Source organism: Protobothrops mucrosquamatus, unplaced genomic scaffold (genome assembly GCF_001527695.2).
Source record: "Protobothrops mucrosquamatus isolate PMUCROS unplaced genomic scaffold, P.Mucros_1.0 scaffold3637, whole genome shotgun sequence".
NCBI classification, from domain to species: Eukaryota; Metazoa; Chordata; class Lepidosauria; order Squamata; family Viperidae; genus Protobothrops; species Protobothrops mucrosquamatus.
In genome coordinates, this window is record NW_015389598.1 from 150,066 (window position 1) to 162,864 (window position 12,799).

A 12,799-nucleotide genomic window follows, 5' to 3' on the forward strand; every position below is an offset into this window, starting at 1 on the left:
GTGCAACATAGCCAAACACTGAACCACACTTGTGTTTCAGAATCACACATTATTATACATTCTATCACGACACCCCATTCCCTCCCCCATGACCCCATTGGCTTAGGCTTTGGAGGTTGCAATCTATCACAGTGTTTCTCAACCTTGACAATTTTAAGGCATGTGGACTTCAACTCCCAGAATTCCACAGCCAGCGTTGCTGGCTGTGGAATTCTGGGAGTTAAAGTCCACATGCCTTAAAATTGTCAAGGTTGAGAAACACTGATATCAGAAGTGCCTAATAAGAATACATTATCTCCGCCCCTGTTTGCTTACATTATACTAATAAGATCCCTCCTCTCCTCTCCTACTTATTAAGACCATATATGTACATGCCTATCAACCTTGGAGATAAGATGTGTCCACATGCCTATCAGAAAAACAATTCCTAGATGATGACTCATACCAGACCCCTTAGTTAGTAACTCCAGTTTCCCTCTCTCCTCATTTGAGACTTGCAATTTCCCAATATACATAAAGCATCTACTCAGGCAATTGATTATAAAATAATGATTATAGAATAACTAATAATGATTACATGATAATACTAAAATATATTTTGTTTTTAAACTTACTTGTTCCTTTCAGTTATTTTCCACACCCAAAAGGTTGGGGACCTCTGCTTTAACGAGAGCCTTCCAGCTGACTGTGGGAGAAACGGTAAATATTTACACAGGTAGCAAATATACCTTTGGAGTATCTTGCACGCCCGTGGAGCCTTATGGGAGAAAAGGGGATTATTGAATGCAAAAGGGTGAGCGATTAAGTATGGCTCACAAATTTTAGAATTGTTGGAGCCAGTTTGGCAGCCAAAACAAGTAGCAGTCATACATGACAAGGGGCATTCTAAGGAAGGCACCCTTTATGCAAATGGGAACTGGGCTGCAGATAGGACTGCTAAGGAAGCTGCCCTACGATGCTCAGAATTCACAGCCTCCCTAATTCCAATTTCTCCATCCACACCCACTTCCCCACCCTCTTATACACCCAAGGACAGGACACGGGCCATGTCAGTTGGAGACAGAAAGCAGAATGAAGGATGGCGGAGGGTAGAAGGCAAACATATTCTACCAAATACACCCCTAAGGATTCTTTTTATCCCAAATACATGATAGCACACATTTGGAGAGGGGGGGGGAAATACCTGCTAGACTTTGTGACATGCTATGCAGCAAGCAAAGGTCTCTATTCTGTTGCCTCCCAAACTGTAGCAGCTTTCCTGATCTGTGCCAGAAATAATCCAAAAGTGGCCAGACACCCACCCCTAGGAGCCCAACTTAAAGGCAACTACTCAGAGGCCATCTGGGAAAGAGATTTCATTGACTTACCTGGGAAACAAGATTTTAAGTAAGTTTTGATACTACTATGTACGTTCACAGGATGGCCTGAGGCTTTTGCTTGCAGGACTAATAAAGACTGTGAAGTAAAAGTCCTACAGTAAGAAATTATTCCTAGGTTTGGGCTGCCAAATAGTATGTCACCTGATTCTGGCACACATTACACAGCTAAGGTAGTGCAACAATTGTGTGGAACCGTTGTCTGCCATGATATTTTTTTTTCTTGCTAAATATTTGCAGGAAGCTGCACCTGTTGGATGAGACCAGCCTGGGTCTATGTGAAAGTGTAGATAAAACTTCTTCAAGTGCTACTATTCATCTACACCAGTGTTTCGGTCCAGAAATTGACTCCATCATTCCAGACTGAAGGCTGCAGATCCATGGGACTCTGTTTGGACTGGCTAAGCTATGACAGAGGTCTAAGGCAGACATGTCAAACACAAGGCCCGGGTGCCAGATGCGGCCCGTGGTTTCATGTGGCCCGCGAAGCCATCCTGGAAACACTTTCACATAGACCCAGGCTGGTCTCATCCAACAGGTGCACCTTCCTTTAAGTTGGGCTCCTAGGGGTGGGTGTCTGGCCACTTTTGGATTATTTCTGGCACAGATCAGGCAAGCTGCTACAGTTTGGGAGGCAACAGAATAGAGACCTTTGCTTGCTGCATAGCATGTCACAAAGTCTAGGAGGAGAGGAGGGATCTTATTAGTATAATGTAAGCAAACAGGGGCGGAGATAATGTATTCTTGTTAGGCGCTTCTGATAGATTGTAACCTCCAAAGCCTAAGCCAATGGGGCCATGGGGAAGGGAATGGGGTGTCGTGATAGAATGTATAATAATGTGTGATTCTGAAACATGAGTGTGGTTCAGTGTTTGGGTATGTTGCACGACTGGCCTTCCTGAATCCACCACGCTTTGCAAACCGTTATTTTTTAGACTTTATTTTTAAGGTTAATCAACTCCTTTTCTATTTGCAACTTAAACTGAGTGAATTTTAATTTGTACCTTTTATTTTGTGTCCAACAGGTTCCATGGATGTTTCTTTCTCCCCAGGTTTTTTTCTACATATTTCCATTTAGCATTATTGCTTGGATCAATAATTGATTGGGGGCTCAGTCCCAAGAATATTTGATTCTCTCCAATTTGTTCTTTTTAAAACACTCTTTTTCCTTTAAGAAGCCCGCAAAGCTGACCGCAACCGCAGCCATAATTCATCTCGGTTTCCCTTCTGGGCAGAGCCCAAAGGCGGTCACTTGATTTTCAAGAAAAGGCGCGAAACTAACTTTCTCTTTCCTTATCCCGGCGGATTAGGCAGCGATGGCGGCCGCAGCGTCCATGCAGGATTTCCTGGAAGAAGCCACCTGCTCCATCTGCCTGGACTATTTCCAGGACCCCGTGCTCATCCAGGAGTGCGACCACAACTTCTGCCAGGGCTGCCTGACCCGCAGTTGGGGGACGTCGGAATCGGAGGCTGGTGGAAGTGGCCAGGCGATGCGGAGGCCCTTGGGGCGAGGACGGAGGGAGCTTCTGCTCGAAGCACCGGGAGCCCCTCAAGCTCTTTTGTAAGCACCACGAGACCCTCATCTGCGTGGTCTGCGACCGATCCGAAGAGCACAGGGGCCACTCGGTGATCCCGGCAGAGGAGGCTTTCGAGAAGTACCAGGTAGGAATCCGCCAGGGGGAATCACTGCAGAGGGCCATCAAGATCCTTGGCCTTCCAGGCAATCTTTACTTGTTTCCTCTAATGTCCGCAAACCGGGTTTAGCCTGGCGCAGATGCCAATCAGAACCAGGCAGGAGTTCCAGGAACTTTTATTGAAGTATTTCAGCAAAAGGCTCTAAGAAGCTAAAGGAGCCAAGACCCCCGAAGCATATACAAATGCAAATTTGATACAGTTAAGATGAAGGAAGTTGAGAGAGTATGGCTTTTATTGCTTTTTTAATATAATTCAATAGTGCTTATTCAACAAACGTGTTGTCTGGGTTTATCATTCACTAATACAAATTAAATTCCTAATTGCTCGTTCGTTTCTCCGGCCATTGATAAAATAAGTCCCAAGTTTGAAAATATTCTTTTTCTTTTTCTTTCAATCTCAAAGTAAGTCTGTCCATTTCTGCACAGTCTAGTATTTTTTAAATTATTTCTTATTCAGATGGTATTTCTTCATTTTTCCAATATTGTGCAAATATAAGTCTTGCTGCTGTTATCACATGCAAAATCAGATATATACTTCGTTTTTCAAGCTTTTCTGGCATTATACCTAATTTAAAAAGTTCAGGTTTAAAATCTACATGTTTTCCCAGCATCTTTTCTGACCAAGTATGTGTTTTTGTCCAATATTTCTTTGCTTTAATACAGGGGTGTCACGTAGCGAGTTTGACATGTCTGCTTTAACACATGTCCACCATACATGATAATAACTACCTGGTTTTTTATTACATTTCCAACATTTATCTGACATATTTTTAAACATTTTTGCTAATCTTGCTGGTGGCAAGTGCCATCTATAAAACATTCTATATAAGTTTTTTTTATAAGAGGTTGACATTGTCAGTTTGTAATTTCTTTCCCACAGGCTTTGCCATTTCTCTAAATCTATATTATATCCAAAACTTTTTACCCATATTATCATTGTTTCTTTTACTTGTTCATCTTCTATTTTCAAATTTAATAGAAAATTATACATTTTCTTAATTAGTTTTTCATCAGAGGTTAATAGTATCTGATTAAACAAAGTCTGCTCTTTATAGAATCCATACAATTTAACATCTTTATCATATCTCACTTGTATCTGTAAATATGACCTTCTTCTTCTTGTGCCATATCCGTTATTGGACGTTGGCGATCATGTTGGCGATCCTGTTTTTATCAGCAGTGGCACTATAAAGTGCTGCTGAGTTTTGTCCAAACCAGTCCCTTAGATTTTGAAGCCACAATGTTCTTCTGCCTGGACCTCGTTTGTCTTCAATCTTTCCCTGGAGGATTAAATGGAGTATGCCGTATTTTTCTGGGGTAAATATGACCACTAATGATAAATCAGTACCCTGATTTTCCATCTCTTGTCTAGATTTTAAGTTGCCTTCAGAGTGTAGAATATCTTTATATGTCCATATTTTCTCAAAGCTAACTAGATTTGGGTGTACAAATGCTTCCATTGTTGACAGCCATCCTGGGATTTTCAAATATATTTTGGTTTTTATTTTCCCATGTTAATAATAATGCATTTCTAATATAGTGGTTTTGAAAATGTTTATGAATTTTATTTTTCCCATACCATAAAAAAGCATGCCAACCAAGTTGTAAGTCATGTCCCTCTAAGTACAACAATCTTTTGTGTCTCAGGGTTATCCATTCTTTTACCCATGTTAACACCGATGCTTGATAATATAAAACCCAGTCTGGCAAACCAAAATCTCCATTTTCCCTTAGTTTCTTGTAACATTTTCAATTTAATTCTAGCTTTCTTTCCTTGCCAGATAAATTTTAAAATTAAGGAGTTCAGGTCTTCAAAAAAAAAATTTCTCTATAGTTTTATAGGTATAGGTATTGTTTGAAGTAAAAGGAGTATTTTTGGTAATACATTCATTTTCACCATAGCAATTCTCCCTAACGTCTACACTTGCAGATTTTTCAATTTTTCCAAATCAAGTTTTATTTGGTTTAGTGATATTATATAGATTAAGGAAGTTAATCACTCATTGGTTCCTTGACATGTGTTTCTTTTGATTTCTTGTCCTGCCCTACTTTACCCTCCTTCATACATTGCATATTTATGCTAATAAGCTTTCTTATCAAAAGGGTTGTGTGTTTTATTATTATAATAAGCTAGAAGTTACCAAAGTTTATGTCTACGTGCCTTAGCTAGCATCCTTCTCATAGAGTCCTGCTAACTTTCTTGTAACATTCCTGTTGCTGGGCAGTTATGTCCCACCATTGGTTACTGGTCTTATTACACTCATCTGCAACTTTCTGCCTTGGCAATTTCTTTAACAAACTTCCCTAATTCCAGCCTGAGACCTTCACCCCGTGTGCCTTGAATTTTTTGAAGACAGATTTACCATAGTCCTTGACTCACAACCATTCATTTAGTGACAGCATTGAAAAAAGTGACTTATGACAATTTTTCACATTTATGACCATTGTAGTGTCCCTGTGGTCAGTGATCAAAATTCGGATGCTTGGCAACTGGCATGGATTTGTGATGGTTGCAGTGTCCCGGGATCAGGTGATCCGCTTTTGAGATCTTCTGACAAGCAAAGTCAATGGGGAAGCCAGATTCGCTGTACAACCGTGTTACTAAATTAACATCTGCAGTGATTCACTTAATAACTGTGGCAAGAAAGGTTGTAAAATGGGATAAAACTTCACTTAATTGTCTTGCTTATCGACAAAAATTGCCTGTAGGGAGAAATAGACACCCTTTGCCAGCTCACTTTCCACATTTGCTATAGAGCAAGATCATCATAGAGTCCTCCAAAGTCTGGAGTGCAGACCCTGAAAAACACTCCTGGTGGGTCAGGCCAAAGCCACCTCAGCCCAAGCTTTTGTTTCTCAGTGATGCTTCTCAGGTGACTGCAAGCAGGAGACTCAGGCAGCTCACTTTCTTGCCATTACAGGTAGTCCTCGACTTAGAGCCATTCGTTTAATGACTGTTCGAAGTTACGACGGCAATGGAAAAAGTGACTTGTAACCATTTTTTACATTTACAACTGTTGCAGCATCCCTGTGGTCACATGATCAAAATGTGGACACTTGGCAACTTCTAACTCGGTCTTCCCTCAGATGTAACCCTTTACGGAAAAGAAACTCAAATCTTGTATTTTCTCTTCAGATCAAGGTTGGGGATTGCCTGAAGGCTCAGAAGAAGGAGAAAAAAAAAGTAGCTACATGCAAAACGGGCACAGAGCAAAGAGTTCAGGAGATGCTTGTAAGTATTGATCCAACGTTGAAGAGCTTCTGAGCTAATAGGAAGGAGAACACCACCCGCCATCTTTAATAATAATCAGGAATTCCTGATTGCCAAGAAAATTTTCATGAGAGATCATTTAACTTGAGCCTTTTTTGGGGGTTTTAGAAACTTTTCCCCCTGTGCTTGTTGATGTCAAAATGTTGTTTTTTTTCTCCCTAGGAAATTCTCCCCTCTCATTTCAGGACTCTTCAGGGAATCTGTTTAAATATTATAATAATAAAAATAAATATAATTAAGTAAAAATAAAATAAACATATGCCTTTTTCTCTTTCTGTCTTCTTGTTCTAGGACCTCATCGAAAAAGAGAAAAAAAATGTAGTGGCTGAATTCAGAGAACTACAACTCTGGTTAGAAGGACAGGAGAAGCTTATATTGGCTAGAATGGAAGAAACGGAGAAGGATGTTATGGCAATAAAGGAGAAAGTTTTGGCCAAGCACATGGAGGAACTGTGCTATATTGACGATCTCATCCAGGAGATAGAGGAGAAGCAGCAGCAGCCAGCCTGCAGACTCTTACAGGTCAGGCAGGAAGTTGGGATCATAGAATCACAGGGCTGGAAGGGACCTTGGAGGTCTTCTAGTCCAATCCTCTGGCCAAGGCAGGAGTCCTTATACTGTTGGCCAATCTATTATTGGAAGCCTCCAGTGATGGAGCAGCCACAACCTGCGGAGGCAGGCTATTCCAATGATTAATTGTTCTCACTGTCAGGAAATTCTTCCTTATTTCTAGGTTGGATTTCATTCTGATGAGCTTCCACCCCTTGCTTCTTGTCCTGCCCTCAGGTGCTACAGAGAGTAAATCGATGCCCTTTCCCCTATGACAGTCTTTCAAGTATTGGAAGATGGCTGTCCTATCTCCCCTAAACCCTCTCTTTCTTAAGCGAAGCATACCAAGTTCCCTTAGCCATTCATTGTACGGTTTGGCTTCCAGAGCCCTTATCATCTCTGTTGCTCCTCTCTGCATTCTTTCTAGGGCCTCAGCATCTTTTTTGTATCCTGGTGTACCAATGATGAAGTGGAGTAGACTGCTTTAGCCTCACATAGGATAAAGGGGAAAGACAAAAAAAGCATTGCCTTCCAACTTTTTTCAATGCCGTAAAATACAAAATAAAATTACAATCTCAACTTTTTACTTCTACATGTTTAGTAATTACAGTATTAGCCTGTCTATAAAAACAAAGTCTAATAAGCACAATCAAGCACAAAGTCCAGAAGCAGTTTCCAAATAGAAACTAATATATATATTTTTCTCTAATTAAAGCAATTTTGTCATTTTTTTCTAGCTTCATCATTTTCTCCATCCATTCTTCTGTTGTGGAGATTGATATATAGATAAGATAAGATAACCTTTATTGTCATTATTTTTACTGTGGGCACACTGGTATACATAAAAAATGAAATTCTGCTGCCTGCTCTCAAAAGTATACACATACATAACAAACATATAAAGATGCTATATACATACATATGTATATACCTAAACCCTTGCATATAAATATTAGTCACTGTCCATCTTGAATACATAGCGGAAAGAGGAAGCTTGAAAGTTCACACGGTTGATACCACGGAGCCTCCTCCCAGAAGGTAACAGGGAAAACAGGTCATGAAGAGGATGTGTTGTGTCCCAGATAATCTTGCGGGCCCTGCTCAAGCAATGCTTTTATGCCATCATGTCCTGGATAGAAGGGAGGGAACTGCCAATAATCTTTTTCTGCCATCCTCACCACTCTCTGCACCTTCTTCCTGGCTGGAGTAGTGATGCTTCCAAACCAGACAGTAATGCAATATAACAGGATGCTCTCGATATCTTTCCATTTCTGTGCTTGTAGGATTCTGGCTGCACTCGTGATCCTGAATGCATGATTATGTGACCACAGGACAATGCACCCATCATAAATATGAGTCAGTTGCCAATCATGGGGATGCTGCAACTTTGGTAACTGGAAAATGGCCATATGTCACTTTTTTCAGTGCTGTTTTAACTGAGAAAAGGGTCACTAAATGAACTGTTGAAAGTCAAGAACTACCTGTAATGGCTAATATTAGGGATACACAATTCAGAAAAAGCAGTCCATGCGAAAAGCAAGAATTGAAAGTGCTGGTCACTGTCCCTTTATTCTTCACCATTTTAAGAATGCCTGATTAAGGTTCCTATCGCCTATTAGGGAATCTGTTGGTGGGTGTTCATTGTGGGGTCTCCTCCCCTTAATCTCCAGGGCAAGGGAAACCCCAACACTTGTGTGGAATTCAATTAACTAGTGGAACAACCTGCCTCCAGAAGCTGTGAATGCTCCAACACTGTAAGTTTTTAAGAAGAGACTGGACAGCCATTTGTCTCAAATGGTATAGGGTTTCCTGCCTGAGCAGGGGGTTGGACTAGATGACCTCCAAGGTCCATTCCAACTTTATTCTTCTTTGTATTATTATTACTATTATTATTATTATTATTATTGATCAACGCACAGTCAGCCAGATGTTCAGAGTGGATTTGGCATTTTGTCTACCTATTGAGTCCTTACCCAGGACCTGGGATAGGCAGATGTGGATGTTTGATGGTATTACAGATAAACAATGCTTCTCTAAAAAAGAGCGGCGGGGGGGGGGGGGGAAAGCAATGTTTTTTTTAAAGAAAAAAGTACTTTTTAATTATATGTCAGTTTGTACCTGATTTCACACATTTATGAATTTTAAGAATGTAACTGCATAGAAATGGCTCCTTTCATTTTTCCGTCTCTCTTTTTTAGGACATTGGAAGCATCTTGAAGAAGTAAGTGACTTCACCCTCCTCTTTACCGTCTCAGAGACCGGCAGCTCCTCCAGCAGTTTTCCTATTTTGGAAAGTTCTGTTTCTATTTAGCAGTAATTTAATTTAGAGACAATGTATCTTAGGGCCTCGTAAATATTTCCCCAGACAACCTCAACATATTGTAATTAGCAATATTTGATATGGTGAATTATTATGGTTGGTCCCACAGTCAGCTAGATGTTTAGATTGAATTTAGTATTTTTGTCCATCTGTTGAGTCCTTCCCAAGGATAGACAGAGGTTTGATGGTGCTAAAGGTATCATTGTAGGATGTAAGCTGTTCCAATTAAAGCTGCCTTTTGCAATTGTCTGATAGTGGTTTTGTCAGTGGCGATGCTGTTCCAGTGGTGCTCCAGATGTTTTGGGATTACACCCAAGGCGGGTATTACTATTGGTGCTACCTTTTCTTTCTTTGGCCACAGTTGTTCTACTTCTATTTGCAGATCTTTGTATTTTGTGATTTTCTCCAGTTCTTTCTCTTTTATTCCTTTTTCTCCAGGTAATACTATGTCTACTTTTTTTGTCTTTCTCATCAATAATTGTCAGGTTTGGGGTGTTATGCAGCAGCCTTTGAATTCTAAAGTCCCAAAGCACTTTAGCTTCTTCATTTTCTATCACTTTGTCTATTTAAAGATCCCATTAGTTTACTATAATTATAATTATTATAAGAACCCCTTTTGCTACTAGATTATCTGTCTTCAGGATTTATCACTCAGTTTCATTAACAAAATCATTTAACATTTTCTATCTCATTTTCAGTGAACTTTTTTTCTGTTGGAAGGGACCTTGGAGGTCATCTAGTCCAACCCCCTGCTCAGGCAGGAAACCTATACCATTTCAGACAAATGGCTGTCCAGTCTCTCCTTAAAAACCTCCAGTGTTGGAGCAGTCACAGCTTCTGGAGGCAGGTTGTTCCACTGGTTAATTGTTCTAACTGTCAGGAAGTTTCTCCTTAGTTCTAGGTTGCTTCTCTCCTTGATTAGTTTCCATCCGTTGCTTCTTATCCTGCCTTCAGGCGCTTTGGAAAATAGCTTGACTCCCTCTTCTTTGTGGCAGCCCCTGAGATACTGGAACTCTGCTATCATGTCCCCCCTCGTCCTTCTCTTCATTAAACTAGACATACCCAATTCCAGCAACCGTTCCTTATATGTTTTTGCCTCCAGTCCCCTAATCATCTTTGTTGCTTTTCTCTGTACTCTTTCTAGAGTCTCAGCATCTTTTTTACATCGTGGTGACCAAAACTGGATGCAGTATTCCAAGTGTGGCCTTACCAAGGCATTGTAAAGTGGTATTAACACTTCGTGTAATCTTGATTCTATCCCTCTGTTAATGCAGCTTAGCACTGTGTTGGCTTTTTGGACAGCTGCAGCACACTCTTGGCTCATATTTAAGTGATTGTCCACTAGGACTCCGAGATCCCTCTCACAGTTATTACTATTGAGCAAGGTACCCCCTATACTATACCTGTACATTTGGTTTTTCTTAGTCTTGAATATATTTAATTTATGTTTTACTAATTCCATTTGATTTTTAAGATTCGGTTTTTGCGGTATTCTCTGTAGTTCTAGTTCTAATCTTTTATATTCTTCTTCCAACCCCAGCTTCCTGTTCTTATTGCACACGTTATTAAAACAATAGCTAAGCAGAGAAATGATTGAAGCCTGGGAAACAGGGCCCTTGTCAGTCAATCACCAGCTTACCAGGTACTTAGGAGCTGAGGACAGGGCAACACAAAGAAAGAACAATCACTGACTTAATGGCCGGCCATCAACACCCCACTTAACAACTAAAAGTCACACACAACCAGGCATCACATGTATGCAATGTGCAGGACAGCCCAGTGTACATACTGTGGAGAGAGGGCAGTTCCAGCACGAATCCAAAAGCTTGGAAGAATAAACCTCTGGTCCCGGTGACCAACTCAGACTGGATCCTCAAACACCATCTGATGTTTTAGAAAGCTTCTTCCATTGGGAGGATAATAAACATTGTTCTTTTGCCTTGCCAGGTACCAATCGAAGAAAATATATGAGAATCCCATGGATTTACTTGTAGACCCGATGTGGACAATCTGGGATTACAGTGATCTCACTGTGCTTCTGAAAAGTGCCATGAAAAAATTTAGAGGTAAAAAACAGCTGTCGAGGTGTTATGCTGGATGATATTTTGACTGCAGAGCATCCAAAAGAGATTCTGGGTCAGTGTCAGGGGGATCAAAGAGGGATCGATGTCAGGATCAGTGGAAGAGACGCCTTCATTTCTCTGGGGAAAGGCCTTGTGTCTTGGCACCAGGAGGGGGAACAGGAGCTTCCTGGTTTCTCCCGTTAAAAGATGAGCTAGCTAAAAACAGGAACCATTAGCCAATCATAATTGACCATTTACAGGCACTCCTCGACTTACAACAGTTCATTTACTGACTGTTGGAATTTAGAATGGCACTGAGTTAGGACCATTTTTCACACCTATGACATCCCCACAGTCACGTGATTTACATTCGGATGTTTGCAACTGATTCATATTTATGACGATTGTGTGATCATCTTTTGTCACATTCTGACAAGCAAAGTCAATGGGGAAGCCAGATTCACTTCACAACTGTGTTACTAATTTAACAACTGTAGTGATTCACAACAAATGTGGCAAGAAAAGTTGTAAAATGGGGCAACATTGACTTAACAAATTTCTCACTTAGCAATATAAATTCTGGGCTCAATTGTGGTCATAGGTCAAGGGCTACCTGTATTCTTTATTTCCCAAATCCATATTCACTGATCACTGGGGAAGTTGAATAAGCTTCCACTAAATATAATGGAATATATACAGATAGTCCTTGACTTATGAGCACAATTTCAGTTGTTAAGTGAGTCGTGCTCTACGTTATGACCCTTTTTGCCACCGTTGTTAAGAAAATCACTGCAGGCAAGTGAATCGTGTGGTTATTAAGCAAATCTGGCTTCCCACATTGACTTTGCATGTCAGAAGCTTCCCGGAAAAGTTTCAGATGACAATCCCAGAACCATGGGATGCCGCAACCGTGATAAATACATGCTGGATGTCAAGTGTTGGGATTTTGATCATGTGACTGGGGATGCTGGAACGATCGTAAGTATGAGAACTGGTCATAAGTCACTTTTTTAGTGCCATTGTAACACTGAGTAATCATTAAATTAATGGTTATGTTGAGGACTACCTGTATATGGAAAATATAGCAGAATATATTTATATCTGACAAAATAGATATAGCCACCAATGACATTCTGGCTTGTAGCTTTCCTTATTCCTTATTTCCTGATTTGAGGCCAAGGAAAGCAAACAAGAATGAAAGCGAATATACGATAAATATGATAGCAGTGTTCCAGTATTTGAGGGGCTGCCACTAAGAAGAGGGGGTCACATTATTCACCAAAGCACCAGAGGCAGGACAAGAAACAACGGTTGGAAACTGATCAAAGAGAGAAGCAACCTGGAATTAAGGAGAAACTTCCTGACAGTGAGGACAATTAACCGGTGGAATAGCTTGCCCCCAGAAATTGTGGGCGCTCCATCACTGGAGATTTTTAAAAAGAAGCTAGACAGTCATTTGTCTGAGATGATATAGGTCAGTGATGGCGACGAGTGCCCCAAACCCACTTATTATCGCAAAGTGCCAG

General features: G+C 40.6%; 1 pseudogene; it reads left to right on the forward strand.

The window, feature by feature from the left end:
* The first annotated feature begins 2,692 nt into the window (after window positions 1-2,692).
* The window catches only part of LOC114923440, a 13,521-nt pseudogene continuing 3,414 nt past the window's right edge, over window positions 2,693-12,799 (forward strand).